We start from the raw sequence: 18,983 nt of genomic DNA on the forward strand, positions 1-18,983 counted from the left end.
GTAGAGTATAACGGAAACCGATAACTATTTCTTTGATTGATACCATGAAAATGACAAAGTAGTAATTTAGCCAGACCTTGTATTGTCAAACTATGCTAATGCAACTTTAGTGGATTTGCGGCAAGGCAATATCGGGTTTATTCCGAAAAGATACAATTCTCAAAATGTGCCACAGCTGTAGTCTATTGAAACTTTCTGAGCAAATTTGAAGCGAATGGTCTACCATAAAGGTTACAGAGCAAAAAACGTCGATTGTTTGATAGAAAAATCAAGATGGAGCTGAAAATAATTGAAACATCCGGAATTCAGGCAGCTATAAAGCAAGTACCCCAGAGGATCAGGAAATCAGCGCGATTTGGAGCTGAGTTTTTCCTATAAGGTTTGTTAATGAGTTACATTACTTGAATAAACAAACAAGTATAGAAAAATAAGTTGCGCAAGATTTTAATTTAGAATTGAAAGTTTGTTCGGATTTTTTTCCTCATACGTTAAAGCCCGAGCTGTATTCCTTCGAGCATGTAGAGGGTAAAGAAGGATGAGTTGACATCGGTTTTCGTAGCTTGGTAGTCTCAATGGATCAATGGATCTGTGAAGTTTCTAGTCCTTCGGAAGATGAAGCCTAAGTTCTGCGAAGCACGTGTTCACGTGTTCAGCGTGTTCAGCGCGAGTAACTATCTCGCCAGCAACTTTGTATTCGAACTTGATTGTTTCCTTTCTACGGCAAAGGGAAGTCACCGAACATTTCATTGGATTTAATACCATCCGATTCCGTTCACACCAATTGGTAAAAACATCGATTTACTGCTGGAGATTCAGTGTATCATCGCACAGTGGGGAATCGCTGGCCCTCGACCCAAAATTGAAAATGCGAATTTCATTCCAATTATATTTTTCTTATAGTTGTATACTATTGTAGTGTCAGAGTTAAAATTTTCAGAGCATTACGATACAAATTGAATTTTCTATGATTTTTCAAAGTGTACTGAGTCAGCGTTTTTTAGCGTTTTTCTTGAAAAAATGCAATGTTGCAAAATTTGCTGAAGCCTCAAGGGTAACTTGAATCTTGATGACGTCTAAGAAAAAGTTGTTTGTAAAACAGAGTAGAATAAATCCTCATCATTGGATAATGAATAATCTCATTGTAATACTCAATAAAATTAAGCGGAATCAAAATATTACGTATTTTTTTAATAATACAGCGTTTAAAATTTAGACGGCGGGGTTATGCGCTATTGACACTAGTTTTAAAAGATAGATAGGAAAAAATGCTTTCAAATGCATCTTGTCCGATCCTGCGCAGAGCTGCGTAGAGTACCCTTTTTTCGAAGAGAAACAACGAGTACGTATTTTCATGGAAACCTGATTTTCTCAGTCTCCCACGGTAGGTTTCAACTTAGCTTTTCAATTTTCAAGCTCTATATTTTTAGAATAACCTCTTCTGAATCCAAAGATGGTGAAAGATTTTTTCTAGCATGCACAGATTTGGAGAAACTCAAGTTTTCATAAGAACGCGTACTTTAGTGAATTCAAACTCGTTTTTCTCTAAATCTGTGCATGCTAGAATAAATCTTTCAGCATCTTTGGATTCAGAAGACGTTAGTCTAGAAATGAAGAGCTTGAAAATTGAAGAGCTAAGTTTAAACCTACCGTGGGAGACTGAAAAAATCAGGTTTCCATGTAAATACGTACTTTAGTGAATTTAAACTCGTTTTTCTCAAAATATGTGCATGCCAAAATAAATATTTCATCGCGTATGGATTCAGGAGACCTTACTTCAAAAATGTAGATCTTAAAATTGGAAGAACGATTTCGTTATTTGAATTTATATGAAAATACGTAGTTTTGTGATTTTGTACTGAAATAATTTAGAAACTCCAAAATTCACTATTACATACCATATTTCATCCACCTGACATGATTCGATACATCGAGCAATTGATACGTATGAAAATTTCCAGTGTTTGCTCAATTTGTTTGAAAGTTGGAAAAAACACAGATATAGTTACGTTTCACAAAACGGGGAGGGGTCCAGAGGGGTGGCATCTTCACCAGAACTTAGAGCAACTATTCCCCTTGAATAAAATTCCAAGTTATCCCAAATCCGCCGTTCCAGTGCTGAGAACGAGCATTTTCAAAAAACAAGTTCCGTCCCGGGTCTTTACGGGTTGAAATAGAGCAGAAAGATTAGCGGACGTTTAAAACAGGTTATTTTCAAGTTGTATTTGCTAACTAATCAAAACATCGTTGCCGTGAGCAAAAAACTTCAAAATAAAAATATTGTAGAACGGCGCCGATTTATATTATAAATAAAAAAATTGTGATTATGGCTTTTCGAATAATCACCGAAAAATAAGAAAAAATATTAGATCAACGTTTCGATGCTTGTAATACAAAGTTCTACGTGCGCGTCACTATTGAAATCGTTCAAATATTTTAATAACAATTTGATCAAGTAATTTTACGTTGCCTGCTGAATACTAAGATCAATCATAAAAAAAGCACTTTGTAGGTACGTAGTATTAATATTAGGCGTGTAATATTGAACAGGCGCGGCTGCCCCGTCATTTTATACACAATTTTTCTAATAGTGCAAAGATCTGGAAGACAACTTGAAAACAAGTGCCAATCATGTAATAGCTATTGTTCGTTTAACTTGGCTGGGGCTGGAATTCTGGACGGACTAACCAGAAAACAAGAATATAATCGGCAACTGACACCTTTTGGTGCCTCGAAATTTTGTAATAGAAACGGCTAATTGAATTTTCTGTTTTACAAAATGCTGCTGCTAGCGGAAAAAACCTTGCAAAAATGCATGTTTGTGTTGGTGTTAATTTAACGACAGCGCTAGGTGTTAGCAGCTGGAAGGAGGAAAGACAAAATAGTACCGATCATCTCGTGCAGGTTTCTCTTTCAGGTGGCTGTTAGTAATACATGGCTACTGCAAAATACTAAAATGTCTGGATTTCTGGATGTACTAACCAGTAACCAAGAATAATCGGCAACTGGTACCTTTTGGTGCCTCGAAGTTTCGTTAAAGAAGCGTTGCAATTCCCTCTACTATTTGTTTTAATGGAATATAAGAATACGGTACTCAACGTCATGCGGTCGTGTCTTGAATACCACCCTCCTACTATTTTTTCTCACAAGAATAAAGAAAATAGTATATTTGTGTAAGAAAATATCCTGGTTTCAACAATAAATAAATACACGCAATTGTTTTTGTTCCAATATTATCGGAAGCAAGCTTCAAGATTCGAACTCATTCACACAGGAGTTCAAGCTTTGATCATCCAATGTGTCCTCTCAAAACACACATTCATCGCTTTGCAATGAGCACAACAAATGCTTTGAATCCATAATGCAACAGTTGTGCTATGAATACATTGAGAGAGATTGAATTCATACTATGTATCGTACACACAAAATTGGGATGTTTCGGTAGACTTCGGTCTCGGACAAACGATCAGTTTTGGGGCGCTTAAAAATCGCTGATAACTTTCGCGAGTCGGTGCGTATCAAAGGCTCGTGCATCCCTAATCACCGTCAGCAACCGGAACCGCCAATAGCGAGCCTTGTTGCAACAGAATTTACTGACGCTGGTTCCAGCAATGTGAAACCCAATGTATTCAAACAAAACAAGAGTCATCGTTGAATGCAAAATATTTTGAACGAATCCCATGTCTTTTTGATTATTGTTGATTTGAGTCTTTGATGTTTTTTAAAGACCAGATTCATGATAGGAAATCAATCAGTTAATATTTGCATTAATCTAGGCAGTACCAAAATCATCAGAATTGATTACTGGTTGCACTGCTTTAACGATAGCAGCCTCCTGAAAAATATTAGTAATACTAGTACAAATCATCATGACGATACTAGCACCAGTTGATACTTCATAAGGCTAATGTTTTGAAGACGTCTAGAAGACGTCTAATTCATTGAAAATACGCTAGAGCATCAAATACGTTACGAACAACACAGGTTCGTTTTACTGATTTCAAACTTACACAAGAGATGTTTTAATTTCACACAACATGGATGGGGTTAACTTTTGCGTGTAGAATCTGCAAAAAAAAGTTTTTACCGATCATCTCAGATTTATTTTTTTAAATATTTTTTTTAGATAAACAATTTAGTTGACTAGAACTATTCTGTACCATCGAGAGTGGGCACTAGGGTGGCAGCAAAAATGGTCATGTCAAATTTCTAAAACCGACCTTGTACATTTTGTTCATTGGCCTAAAAAAATTATCTGTGCAAAATTTCAGCTCAATCAAACATGACTTAGGGGCAGAGCTGGAATTCACCTCAGTTCGAAAAAAATTCCCATACTAAACTTCAGCTTAATCTGACTTCGGGAACACGAAAGCATTATTTTGTGAACAATGAAAAATATGCACAGGTACTTCAGAAATTTCTGAATATCGAAAAATTCAGATTCCAAATGTCTTAAAAATGCATGAAACATTGAGATCTGGTGTTATCCAAAACAAAAAATTTAAAAATCGATCGGTTAAAGTTTCACTTTTCGACTGAACGAACTTCTAAATGCAACGAAGAAATTTTTTTTCCCATACAAGTCATTACCACCCTAATGAACAGTATCAGTAGTGAATGCATGTAGCGATTGTATATGAATACCGGGACAGTAACATGTCTGGAGGTGCATAATATATCTTAAGAAACACGTCCACGTCATTGAGAATCGTGTTTAAATGAATTCTCGAAAATGTATATGGTCCTTTCTTGGTTCCTTTTCACTGCTATTTTTTCTACCCGCAAACGCAACGCAAACTGCTCTAACTGAAGCTCTTTGTTCTCACACTATGTGTCACAAAAAGCAGCACAAAGTGTTGTTCCGTTCTCCCTCTCTAGAAATATTTCTCACTTGGTGATATCTTTCAAGTCATTTCGTTTTCGCTCTTTCTCTTTGTGCATGTTGGTTGTCAAAATGTGTAGGTACCGTTCTCGTTGCGCCTTGACGTAAAATTTACAAACTGAGCGCAATGAGTGTGCGAATGACAGCCCTGCTTAGGGGTGCCTCAAAGTAATGATTTTTCGACCTTCGAATAACTACCAAGGGGCATAAAACGGCGAGATCTGGTGTATCGTGAAAAAAAAAATTTGACCGAAACCTTCTGGGCCGTTGTCTGAGCAACCGAAAGCTTGGTATGGATTATTTTAAAACGTTTAAAATATTTAAGTTGCAAAGATTTGTTTCTAATGCCTCATACTATGAAGAGCTGAAGAGGCAATCGATTTATATTATTTAGAATGCGTGAACGACCGCACATTTCGTAGTTCTTCCGTCTGCATTTCACAACGATTTAGTAAACTTCCGCTTTGTATAGATCGATTGAGCAGCGCCGGTTATGTCCTCACGATCGGATTAGGGAAGGGAGAAAAGAAGCGTCACAATTGTTGTTGCCAGAGATTGCAAAAATGAAATATAATCTCAGAACTTTTATTGAAAAGCTATTCACTAATTTGGCTAACACCAAAAATCAGAGCTTAGCAAAGCACTACAAGTTAAATATTTTTTATTATTTACATTAAAAGAAATAGAGTTTGAAAAAGCACTGCCATTTTATTCATAGTATTTACTTACGGATATAATGGACGAGGCTCGTTAGGAATTATTTCAATTTTGTATTGAAGTAATAAGCGTTTTTAACAGTATCAGAAGTACCTTTGAATATAATGTTTTAATTTTAGCCAGTTATACATGTTTCATTAATCGGAAATCCTGAACATTATATTGCTATTTTACTCCGTTTCGATGATAATATTTGATGACATGACATAATGCACGGTTTATTTCGCATGGGATTTCCCAGTCTCAACGCTGTTAATATTCTGTCATATTTTTAATAATTACTCAAAGTAAAATACCAGATCTACGCCACAATCACAACGCAAACAATTCTTCCACCGGCATTCAGCGGGACACATCTCCAGGGAAATTACCTCTATTACGCGGTTCCGCCAGCCGTTCGAGGCACTTTCATCAACCGACCCGTCGGCGGTCGTCAAGTCGTCGTCAAAAGCAAACCGATGCATTCATTACATATGTCACAGAATGTCACACAAAGGTTCCCATACACAAAAAGGGCTCCGACCTCAGCTGTCACACAGTTGGCGTAATTCCATGCTACTTCTACCGTGATGCATTTTCCATGAAGAATCCAATCAAATCCTGTCGCCAGCGTTGCTCCTGACAAACTGGTTAGAAAAATGCAATTTTAATTGTCGCTTCGGGCGTGGCTAATTATAATCTGTTGATTCAAATGTTTCCACTGAGTTGCGTGTACATTAATTTCTCCTTTTCGATTCCCACTCGCTTTATCCTTTTTGTTTCGCTTCTCCGCTGGCTGCCGACAAATGTCATCTCAAGTACCAGAAGCCGCTTTGTCGACTACAATGTAACTTTTTAATGCATAAGGGTTCCTTGCCCCGGGGGCAGGTTTGCGTTCTACGCAATCGTCCGTCGACTGGCAACGCCGGTTCCACCCTAGGCCAACCTTTGTTGTTTGCAGCTTTCTTTTCCTTTCTTTTGTGTTTTTTTTTTCTCCTGTTGCAAGAAATTCGCTACGCGTCATAGGAAGCAGCTTTCGAGAAGCAATTGAATAATCATAAACACTGGCAAAAACACACACGCGCACTGTTCGAAATCTTCCTAATGGGTTTTCTGATAGGGTCATAATGAAGCGAATCGAATTTCAATCAGAAGTTATGACGCTGAAGTTTCGCTGTAGAGCTTCGTTTTACCATGGGAACAGAAAAAAAAAGTTTCTTCAAACTCGTTTCGTTTTTTTTTTAAGTAGAATACTTCTCTCAGGAAGTTCGGCTACATAGGGATGTGAAATGAAAATCTAAAACCGAAAAAAGTGAAAAATATGTCCAATTTCAAATGCTAATAAATCGGTTAGTATTCGATGGATTTCCTTCGTTCTTGCAGCAATAGATTGGAAAATCTTCTAAGATTCTTCCCAAAATAAGATAATTGTAATTTTATTATTCACACTATTGTACTATTGAAAATAGTCCAGCCTTGTCAAAACGAAAAATTCGACCTCTGATTGGTCGTTATATGCTTGCTTCCCAAGTACGGTCGACAGGATCATATACCTTGTAATTGAAAACATGCTATTTGGCCTATATAAGAGCCTGTTTTAGCCAGAGCCGCTCATAATAGTTCTAGACAGCGACAACAGCAGTCGTCCTTCCTTAGCAGCAGCACTAGCCCTGTGGTTGGTCACCACGTCTCAGGAGCAGCGCGGTTTTTCTCAGCGTGTGTCGCCAGACAGCCATTATTCCCCCCGTGTTGGGGCAGCATGAAGATTGCCATCAGGAAATCCAATTTTGGAAATCAAAATGCCTTTTTGAAGGCAAATGAACAAGTCATTGAAAGTTAATAATTTTGTCAACGCAAGCAACGCATTCTGTGTTGCATCCTAGCAATTTAAATCTTTCGCACCCGTCGAATTTACTGAATGTAAAATAGCTTCCACAGTGCATGTTGTCCGTGTATCTTAATTCCCCCAATGTTAGGGCAGCTCAAAGGTTGTAATTAGCAACCGATTTTGAACCGCAAAATGCTTTTTTTCAAGGCAAATAAAAAAATAATTGAAGGTTAAAAATTTTCTGACATCAACACAAGCAGACATTCTGTGCGGGATGCAATCAAATTCTGTTGTAGTTGTCTAATTTTTACTTTATTTAGTAAACCCCCCGCTGTAAGGGCAGTGCAAAGGCTGCGTCAGCATAACCGACAATGAATAATAAACTGCCCTGTTAGAACGCATTCACAAAAGCTGTTAGTTCGACTGTGCAGAGCTAATATGAAGTCGATTCAATCAATCAGCATAAACAGAATTGCGTCGTCTCCCAGCTGCCAAGTTGCAACATGATGCAACACGCAACAACGAGCAAACGAAATCGCTTGATGTTACAAACCGCAATAAGATACGGGTTGAAACCGTTGCGTGTGTGAGAGCACCATCGGTGTTTATTCGCTGGATACAAAAATCAAATGCGAATTGTGGAATAATTTGTCTGAAGAACATTAGTGAATGGAACAACTGAACTGATAGGGCGTGGCCTATTACGTAGCACCCTTCGGCTATAAAAGAGTGTTTCTGGGAAAACTAGCTACATTCATTAGTCGGAAGGTGAGCTGGATGGACCGTCCACAACGTTGACAGCAGCAGCAGCAGATATCAGCACTCAGCGGTAACAGAATATATCAGCGGGTTGCGCCTATGGCTGCCTTCAAATTAAACAAATCACTTACCCTGTGGTTGGTCATCACGTCTCAGGTCTCTGCCTGAGAACAAAAGCCAACGCGAGCGATCGGGCGAGATTTTTACCGTACGTAAACGCGAAAAGCGGCGTGAACCGTTTCGCCCGGCCGTAGGTTAATGTGCAGCCGTAGCTGTGTAAAAGTATTCTACTTCAACCTCGCGGTCGTGGCTTTGCACACAACCCTCCTGTGATTTTTTTTTAATGCATCCGGGTCGAGAGAAATTCATTTGTTTTATACATCGTTTCCGCCAGTAAAAATGTCAGCAATATTTTCGCAATGTATAACACGCTCTGCGGAGCAAATTCTCCAACCGCATCAAGCACTAACGTTGAATTGGTTGCCGGCCGATAAACCTCGGAGGATCGTCGTGGAAAATAAAAGTGACACTTCAAAAACGGCAATTTCAGATATGACTTCAGACGAGCAAGCCGGCATGGATCAGCATTTTCCGGCTGTTAACAATGTTCCACGGGCCCGGCGGTGTGACACTCACCAACGTAGACAAACAAAGGCGAATCGTGATGGCAGTTATTTCACCCCCTCCCTCTTTCATGTCCTTGGTCGGTAGTGAGGATGCTAGTGGGCCCCGATGAAAACCATTTCATTCTGCGAATTACCGTCCTTGGAAAACTTTTCTTCTCTATAGAATCCGTCAACTGTTAGGATAGCGGCTGCAATGAGAAGAAAGTGAACAAGCTAGAAACAGAAAATCCAAGATTTGTTCGCACAATAGACTCTCTCTTCTGCACTGGCCACTTGCTTGGCGAAGAATTTTCTGCCGTCCAAGCGCGGAAGTCGTTTCGCTGCGTGTCCTGTCCTCCGAGCAGCCTGTGGATTGGCAGCCTACGGGTTAAGATGTGAATGCAGATTATGACAATAAAAAGGAATGTCTGTCTTGCTGTTATTCCGTAACTCGTGAAGACGTTTGGACCGGAATCGACCACAAAAGTCGGCAGCAGAAGAAAAGTGCTTAAACAATGAAAACGATTTGATTTGATCATAACTCTTCCGCTCTCTTTCGTTGGATTACGACATTGCGTCCTGCCTGGGTTCTGTTATCGCCTCGCAGGCCACGACACGTCACACCACTAGCAAGAGCTAACTACTGGCGCTGCAGGGCGGAAAATGTACTGCGTGAAGGGACAAAACTCATCAGGCTACATCCTTAAAATTTTCCAACTGCCGGGCGTGTCGTCCCGGGCTAACGGACGGGCGGACTGCAAGTGTTGGCAGGAAAAGGCTTTCTCCGGTGAAAGGAAATGACTGAGAAGGAAATAAAATTTTATTACATATTTTTATTGCTTTTGCCGATGCTTTTTGGGTTGGTGCGGCATGCTCGGAAATCGAGCGGACTTCAGTTCTTCTTCCGTTCCGATATGTAGGTGGGCTTCCGTTTGGGGAGTAGTATAGAGATATGGATTTGCTGACTTTCGTACAGTTCCTTGGAAATGGGCCTTGCACTGCTGACTGGTTTATATCCGATCGCTGTCGAGCGATTCGATATTTTTGCCTTGACTTTGGCTGTCGGTCTAATGGTGAATAACCACTGCATCATGGCCGCGGGCGTTGGACGCACACAAACACTGCAAAACGTCAGAGTTCCACTTAGGGGTACTGGTTGCAACAGAAATTTTCATCCAGAGCTGAAATTCGAGACCTAGTAATGAAATAGAGAAAGTTATGTTTAGTCTGATGGACGTATTATTCTCACCATAAAGAATTGTTTGATTTTTCAATCATTCTTCGGAGTTTCGAAAAATATTTTGAGCTTTTTAAAGAACGATTGAAATATTTTCAACATTTTCCTATGAAACATAGTTCATGTGTGAAGTATAATAGAATTTTGAGCCTGGAATCCACATCCGATTCGCTTTTTTCCTAAAAATATAGGTGCACACCAAATTATTTACCACTGTGTTGGAATATTGTCGTACAAATCATTAAGCACATGATTATTTTTTTGAGCTCGTGTTCCATGGCTACTACGATTGAGTGAAGCGAAGTAACCTGATACGCTATCAGAATAACTCGAGTAAAAATATGTTCTTGTTCTCTTAAACTGGATGAAAAGTTATTTATCGCCAGTTTTTGCTAAATCAAACCTTCACCATGTTGAAGCTTATGAATTTACCTATTGGATACCGGGCTATCATGAGCAATTATAGTTTCAAGGCATATTTAATCCGAAATATGTTTAAAAGACAACAATTTAACACAATACACAAACTTCTGGATGTTTGGAAGTTTCTGAAATCAATAGAAATATGCTTTGGACATATGTGAACAGTTTTTTGAAGACGTCACTCATGTACGTGCATCCTGTCAAGCTACAGGATAATCTCAAGGTCTGTTATGCATACAGAGATTATCCCCGAGAAAACAAAATGTTTGTTCATTCCGAAAGCTATAAAAAATAGAAAGTCAACGGCTTACACTCAAATTTTGGATTTGATTCTGGGAGAAGCCCAGAAAAATATAATTTGTCAAATTGGTTTACTTTGACTTTTGAGGTTTTGGCTGCCCTTGGACCACTGGGCAGTGGTTTGGCTCGCTCACATCACTCACTCTCAATACGGGTTGCGTTGCACTAGAGAGAGAAAAGTGCGAGAGAATATTGAAGAGAGAAAATTGAAAAAAAAAAAAAACAACTCAGGAGATGAAGTGTTTTACTGCTATCATTAGCGATACCGCTTACCGTGCAACGAACGTGCTGTTCAAATTACCCATTGCGTGTTCCAGTAAACAATCAATTCGAAAAGAATAGATGAGGAAAAAAAAATCAATTCGAAAACAACATTCAAATCAACTTTTGGAATTTCGTTCATCCATTTATTCAAATATCAAAAATTTAAGTGTTTTTTTTTCATCGACCAAAAGAAGCCCAGCTTTACTACTATTCTAGGACATTAAGTTTTTGAAAAAAATCGATTTCGATAGTTTCGTATCGACAATTTCTGTTCCTTTTTTTTATTCTCGCTTATTTACCGTCGGTCTAGTTCCACCACTCTTATTGGCGCCAACAGCTTTACTTCCTCATGCGATGATGAGCGTGACTCCAGAGATTTTTCGAGTCAGTTAATCTCCCGGTATCGGCTAGGATTAAATCTAGACCAGTTGGGTTGGTTGTGGATCACGCACCTATATCGGCGTTGGAACCCAGGCAACCAGCGTTGTTGGCGAAGATGTTATGCATCAGGAAGTTGATGGTGGCAAATATTAGTCGCTTATAAAAGCGCATGGGACCATAGTCCCACGTCAAGCCTACGTTTGTGCACTTGACACATACCCTTTTACTCCTTTTATTTTGAGCCAAAATTAATTTTTTTTTGCTGGATTTTTTTTACTCGATTAGAACATATTCTTTACAGATTAATCTCCCCTTCACGACCCGATTGGTTTTTAAATTCAACCTAAATTTTCTGACCTGTAACGCTTTGAATAAAGTATAAGCCAAAATACTCCAGTGTAAAAATTTATCACTCTGTAAAAAATACTCAGTATACTATATCAAAAACCTGGGCCCTTTTTCTTTCAAATAAAAACAATGAATAAATTTTACGTATTTTCAAATCATTTGGCATGGATTTCTTCTGCTTTTTTGTATCAATAACAACAATTGGTATAAACAAACCAAACCGAAATAAAATATCAATTGGACCTATGCGGCCGTTTCACCTTAGTTTGAACGTCCAATCAATCCGATAATGTATAATGATCTTATTTATGGATGGATTGTTTTACTCTGCTGAAGCTACTACACGAATATTGCGAATGTGAATCCCACAAAATACCGTCTGATTATTGCGTTTTTGGGAGCTCCGAATGAGTTTCACGAGGTACTCTGCTGAATACCGATTGGACTCGAGAGTGTGAGAGTGGTTGACCCATGTTTCATCCTTTGTCACGAATAATCACAAAAAAAAATCTTCTTATTGCGCGTTGAAAAGCTTGTGTCATCTCGTAGCAGCAGAGCAAGTAACCTCATTGTTCCTTCGCACAGAACAAGATCCTACGGATTTTTTTATATGAGAGTGTGGGTTTTCTGGAATAATTTAATTAAAAGGAACTCCTTCGGAGGCAATGTTTGAAAAAAGCTGCTTATTGTATTTTAATATCTAATGTATATTTTGCGCAATAATTTAAAAAAAAAGAACTGTACTGAAGCGTAATGATTAAAGTGGAATAATAATATTGTATGACTTAGTGCCACCGTAATTTGACAAGTAAAACAGACGAATGTTTGTGCAAAAAAAAACATTTTTAATAAATGAATTAATGAATAACTAATGCCACATATTTCGTCGAAAGTTTGACGCTTTGTTTCTTTGATAAATGGTTAAGAAAGCGAAACACATCTTCTTTGTGTGTGAATGTCATAAATGATATAATTAACACGCTTCTTCAAAATGCCTGTGTGGGCCGCTCAATTTTGCTTTGCGGTCATTTAGCACAATTTAACGAATATTTTTGGTACTAAAACAGAAAACAATATCGAACGCTAGCTAGCCTGTGGAACTTATAGCGGTCTCGATCAACTAGAAAAATTGAGAGAATTCCTTATCGACATTGCACAGTGGTCCAGATCGTCGATATAGCGGTATTTAATTTTTTGTGCAAAAACAGCTGTTGTTAGGTTTATAATATATCTGAAAGATATTTTGTGTTTAAAAAGGCGCTTCTCTATAGAAAATAAAAATTAGGGTGGCTCCATTTTTATCAAAAATAGCAAAACTAACTTTTTGCTGATAAAGATACGGTTTTTTTTAGTTCAGAGAGAGAGTTGTAGATCCATTTATTCTAAATAACTTTGCCAAAGAAAGCTAGTCTCTATCTTGCATAGTTTTCACGGTATGATGAATTTAATGTAGCAAGTTAGGGTGTAGCTGAAAAATCTAGTTTTTTCGATGTAACTTTTTTATTTTTGATTCTATTAAAACTTGGTCTGCTAACAGTTTTTAGGTCTTTTTGAGTTGCATATTTTCTCTGAATACTGGAAAGCGCTATATCATTCACAAGAAAAGTTATTAGGTTTTTCGCTTTCAAAATACGCCCTTTTCAAATGTTTGTATCTACTTAAATAGCAAACACAAACTAAAACTATTGATTGCGTTTGAAAGGTCGTACTTTTCTGTATATAATATCTAAAATCTGGAAGGTGGATATTTTTCTATCTCAAATAAATCTAATTTGAACTTTGCGGTTTTGGTTGGATTTCTAGATATATGTCACAAGCAGCGATGGAAGAAAATCGTTTCTAGCGATTTTTGAATACATATAAATCTCCTTTGTGATGCATTAACATCTCTGTCAGTGTGCGATATACATTTACTCTTCTCGCATTTGCAAGCAGATCTATGTGTAAGACGAGTTACGAGGATTGCAAATGAGCACCATGTATATAGTATCCCTGCTGGCGTACTCTCTTTCGCTTCCTTCGCACTATTCGCCTCTTGTCGTGACTGCTAACAACAACATCTGTATCTAAATGTGCACAGCTGAGTATATGGGGTTAGTCGCAATATGTACATATGATGAACAAAGATCATTCATGATCATTCCGCCAAAGATTGAGATTTTTGTCAAAAAGAGAGTGAAAAAAAAGTGTGTTGTCTCCTACTCCCATAATGAGATTGTTTTGGTGGCAGGTTCAAGTTCCCAGTTGGTTTAGAGATCTTGCTTGTATAAAACGTGTGTCAGGATGGACAAAAAGGTAGAAAAGGTTAACATATCCGCAAAAAGTTCGGCAAGTTTTCGCAGTAGAGAATGGCGGTTTCAGATGCGGAAGGCGGAGCTCAAAATATTAAGAAATTATTTAATGAAATTGATCGCTAGTCTTTCGAAATAACCTGTATAATGATATACACTATAACTAGCATCGAAAACATTATGTTTCATTAGGGTGGTTCATTTATTTGACATAGAGTGGTTTATAATATTGTGTAAAAATGAGTATAAAAAGAAAAAAATCACTTTTCACTCAATACCAATAGAAAAATTCCTGAAAGTATAATATTTGCTACATCATTGTCGTTAGGGTGGCAATGTTGAATTGGAAAAAAATACCATGTAAAATGGCAAGATATTTCAAAACAAATTTACAAAATGTTTCAAAAAACTACTCTGTGCAAAAAAATATAACTCAACCAAAATTAAGATTGTGTCTCGCGGAAAATGTTGAATGCTTCCATGTCATTTACAAAATCACACACGGGAGGTGCATGGAATTTGAATAATGTTTTCTATTCCAAGTGTCTTGAAAGTACATGAAACGGTGGATACTGATGGAATATGTTTTTTTGATTTTGTTTGAAAAATATACTCTCTAGGACACTTGTACTTGTTTATGTGAATGCTGTACCAGACAATTTATTCGTTTTATTTAGGGGCCGTCCACATACCACATGGACAGATTTTTAACGAATATAGACTGTAAAAACATATTATTGATTTTTTGAAAACAAATTAAAAGAAAATTAAAAATTAATTATCCAAAACAGCCTATTTGAAAAAAATCGATTTTTTTTTTATAAAAACTTCGAAAGATTACCTGAACAACGAAACCGGTCATGGAGGAATCAGAAAAAAAGCTATTTTTTTTTACGGGGTACATCTTTTTTGGAAGTACAAAGTTATTATTTACAACTTTGCCAGGTACACTATGACAATCAAATAAACCTTTTTGACCGTAAAAATATTCTTAATTCCTCATACAGTGCTCTATTGGAAATTGAAAATATGTCTACAGTCGAAACGGTTTGTTTGATTGACATAGTGTCTTCGGCAAAGTTGTAGATAATATTTTGTCCCTTCAAAAGAAAAATATTCCTTTTGAAAAAACGTTTCAAACAATTTGTTTTTTTCGAAAAAAAAATTTTTTTTTTTCAAAAAACGATAACTTTTTTTTCTTAACTCCTAAATGGTCGGATTGGTTTCATTGTTTTGGCAATCTTTTGTAGGTTTTATTAAAAAATCAGATTTTTAAAAAATGAGCTCATTTGAATACATAATTGTTTTTTAAATTTTCGTCTTATTTTATTTTTCAATAAATGATTTTTTTAAATGTATTTTTTTGGAAAGACAGAATTATTATCTACAACTTTGTCGAAGACGTCACACCAATCAAACGAACCGAAGTGCTTTTTTATTTTATACTCATTTTTCACAATATTATGAATTATTATGTATTCGATGCTACTTATAGTATATATCATTATACAGGCTATTTCGAGAGACTAGCAATCAATTTCATAAAATAAATTCTAAATGTTTTAAACTCCGCCTTCCACAATTGAAAAAACGATTAAGTCCCAGAGAGTCGATTTTTGCAATTTTTTTTTCAGATGACACCAACTCTCGACGTTTCATGCGTTTCTAAGTCATTTGGCATCAAAAACCATCGAAAACTGATTTTTTTTTGGCTATGAAAATACAGTAATCACCCGATAATATCAGTACCCGATTTTATCTGCCCCCGATTTTATCACCTTTTTCGCCCAATTTTATCATCATATAACATTGTATGTCCACCATCTCCGAATCTCGCAATTATTTACAAGTGCCAGTTCCACTGTCAATTAAGATACAAGCTTTCGTCTTTTAATGTCTGTAGACAGTATCCTCGATTAATTTTTATTTTTAAAATCAGTGGTGTTGTTTCAACTAATAACTCTAATAACCTTTTCCGGCCTCAAAAACCCCTACATAAAAATTTTCACGCCGATTAGTACAGTAGTTCCCACGTCTATAAGGATCAGAGAAGCAGACAGACGGATAGAACTGCTTTTTCATATGATTCGATTTCTTGTAGTAATCAAAATCGCTGATTTTACGTGTTAAATTATTGGTTTACCATCTTTTATAACAAAACAATAATAAAGAAAATATTCCCGATTTTACCACTTTCCCTCTTTTATCACTCCAAACATGATCAAGGGGTTGATATAATACTGTATTTGCAATGGTCGACTAAATTGATTGCCCGGTTTTGTGATGGAATTGCTCTGATATGAAACATGATAACGCAACATCGACGTGTTATATTACAAATTATGTAACGCTGAAAATCTAGATTTCAGACCCCCCCCCCTCCTAAGTAACGATAGGTTGCGTTCGACATGACTCCCCCCCCTAAAATTACTTACCACTAATCAGTCTGACTCCTCTCCGAAATTTTCAATTTCGAGCAAACATGATAGTTACGTAACTGTCTCTACTACCCCCCCTCCCTCCCTCCCTCCCTCCCTCCTACGCAAAACTAAGTAACGCAGTGATTCTTTGTAAAAAGTCAATCCGAAAGGAAACGATGAAAAAATAAAATATTACACGTAGGTACCCGAAACTTATTGTTGCTTGAAAAAAATTATTGCTATGTTTACTAAAAATCTTAGTTCAATACGACTAAAAAGAATTTAGTTTTAGGAGATAGGTTCAGGCATTTGAATGTCTACTATCAATCACGCAAACTATGCCAAGCTTGCGTTTTTTAAATTTATTTATATCAGGTAGCCACCTTCTCTCTCTCTCTCTTCTCTTAGCACTACCTCTGAAATTAATATGAGGAAAATGTTCCATTCACCAAACCATAACCAAAACGAGAGGTAGATAAATTCTTCGGCATAACCGCAAGCTTAAAGTAGGATAATTCGGGTAATTGTATAATAGCAAAGTTTGGTACCTATCAATTTCTGTATTACCTGCTTAAGCAGCCTTTTTTTTTAAATGCATAAAACAAAAAAATATTATATAATATCATGTTTCACACTACTCCAGCAGTTTTTCATTAATTGGTGTAGCAAACCTGCTGAAAACAATCGTTGCCCAAGTAGTCCGATAGCCTAAAATAACTCTCCCTCCCGCCGTCACCGTACCACATCACTGCTACTGCGTCACTGCGATGCGAAGGGGACAAGTCAAGTTTATTATTCTCTTTTGCTATCGTTTTTCCTCGTGCGACGAGCCACGTACGGAGAAAAAAACACAACGAGTTGCGCGGATCATTCTCTTCTAAGAGCTGTATATAGTCTAATTATGTATTTATTATTTCCGAGTGAGCAATGCATCAACATTTTGTTACGTACTGAGAGGATTCAAGTTTATTCATTACTCGAACACATCGCAATCTGTACAGTTTGGGACAAAACGACAATCGGGTCATAATCGTTTCGTTTCCATCGCTGGTCACAAGCATGCTACTATTTTTTTGAATTTGATCGGTCTGTATCACTAAACCCAAACGTAAGATTATAATAAATAAGGTGTTTTTTAATAGTTTTATGACTCATGAGAGCTGTTTACATAGAAGTTTGCAACACTCAACAGTATATTTTTATGTTCTGCTTGTGTTGTGTTTTCAGCATGGTGTTCATTACTCCAGCACTAAATGCAATGTGTTTTTTGACTTATCTAGCGTAAACGGTTTGAATTTGAATTTGTTTCGTGCTTCCTGTGCCTAGTCGTTGCACAGTCCAATTGATAGAAGCGTACTTATGTAATTTTACGACAATGTGAAAAAAACGAGATCTAACAGTTTCACAGAGGCTTAGTAAAAAATATATTCATCATCATAGCGTATGTTCGATTTTCGCAGTATATGTTTCATACTCCCATTTTATTTTTGATTAACGTTACAATTACGTAGAAACTCTCAAATATTTCTTCATTGAGGCTTGTGATCTCTGATACTAATTCATATATATTGACAAATCTGCGAGCTAAATTCTGTTATTCTCACCATCATATAGAAGTTCACTAATTCGCTTTCAGCGCATTCCGAATGGCGATTTCTCGTGCTTCAGAAACTAGGTTGTCGCTACTCACCACAATGATTTAGCCATAGTTAACCGATAGCTTACTTTCGCCAATAGTTGTATGAAGCGAATGTAGGCCTGCGAGGATGACATCCTAAATTTGTATTTTTCAGAATCGTCAACGTCACGATCGCTTTTTAATGTTCTTCCTTAACGATGACGTATATAAAAAGCTTGTGAATTTATTTTAGTGAAATAATTCCCCACTTTTGTCTCCTTTATGTAGGATGCCATTTTCGATGTAACGATGTAACGTAAATGCTGTCGATAAAAGTAGGATGAAGTTTTTTATTTTCCGAGATGGTTCTGCTAATTTCCTAGGTTTTTTCGTGTTGGAAAAACCATTTTTGGTAAACGCAGCAGAGTTAAAGCTTGCATATAATGCAATACTTCTACTGCTAAAATACATGTAGAATATAAGATATTAGGGACGAATGACCCCCTCGTTTAAAATCCCTCGAACCCAAAAAAAATATATAAAGATAAACTGTTGCCTGTTTTTTTTATGAAAAAGACTTTCATAAATCATAAAACTGTTTGAAAAAACCTTATTTTGTATGATCTTACGTTTGGGTTTAGTGATATAGACCGATCAAACATAAAAAAAAAATTGTAGCATGCATGTGACATGTATCGAGGAGAAATCCAACCAAAACCGAAAAGTTCAAATTGGATTCATTTGAGATAAAAAAATATCCACCTCACAGATTTAAGATATTATATACAAAAAAGTACGACCTTTCAAACGCAATCAATAGTTTTAGCTTGTGTTTGCTATTTAAGTCAATACAATCATTTGAAAAGGGCGTATTTTGAAAGCGAAAAACCTAATAACTTTTCTTGTGAATGAGATAGCGCTTTCCAGTATTCAG

The sequence above is a fragment of the Wyeomyia smithii genome, chromosome 2 (assembly GCF_029784165.1).
Source record: "Wyeomyia smithii strain HCP4-BCI-WySm-NY-G18 chromosome 2, ASM2978416v1, whole genome shotgun sequence".
NCBI classification, from domain to species: domain Eukaryota; kingdom Metazoa; phylum Arthropoda; class Insecta; order Diptera; family Culicidae; genus Wyeomyia; species Wyeomyia smithii.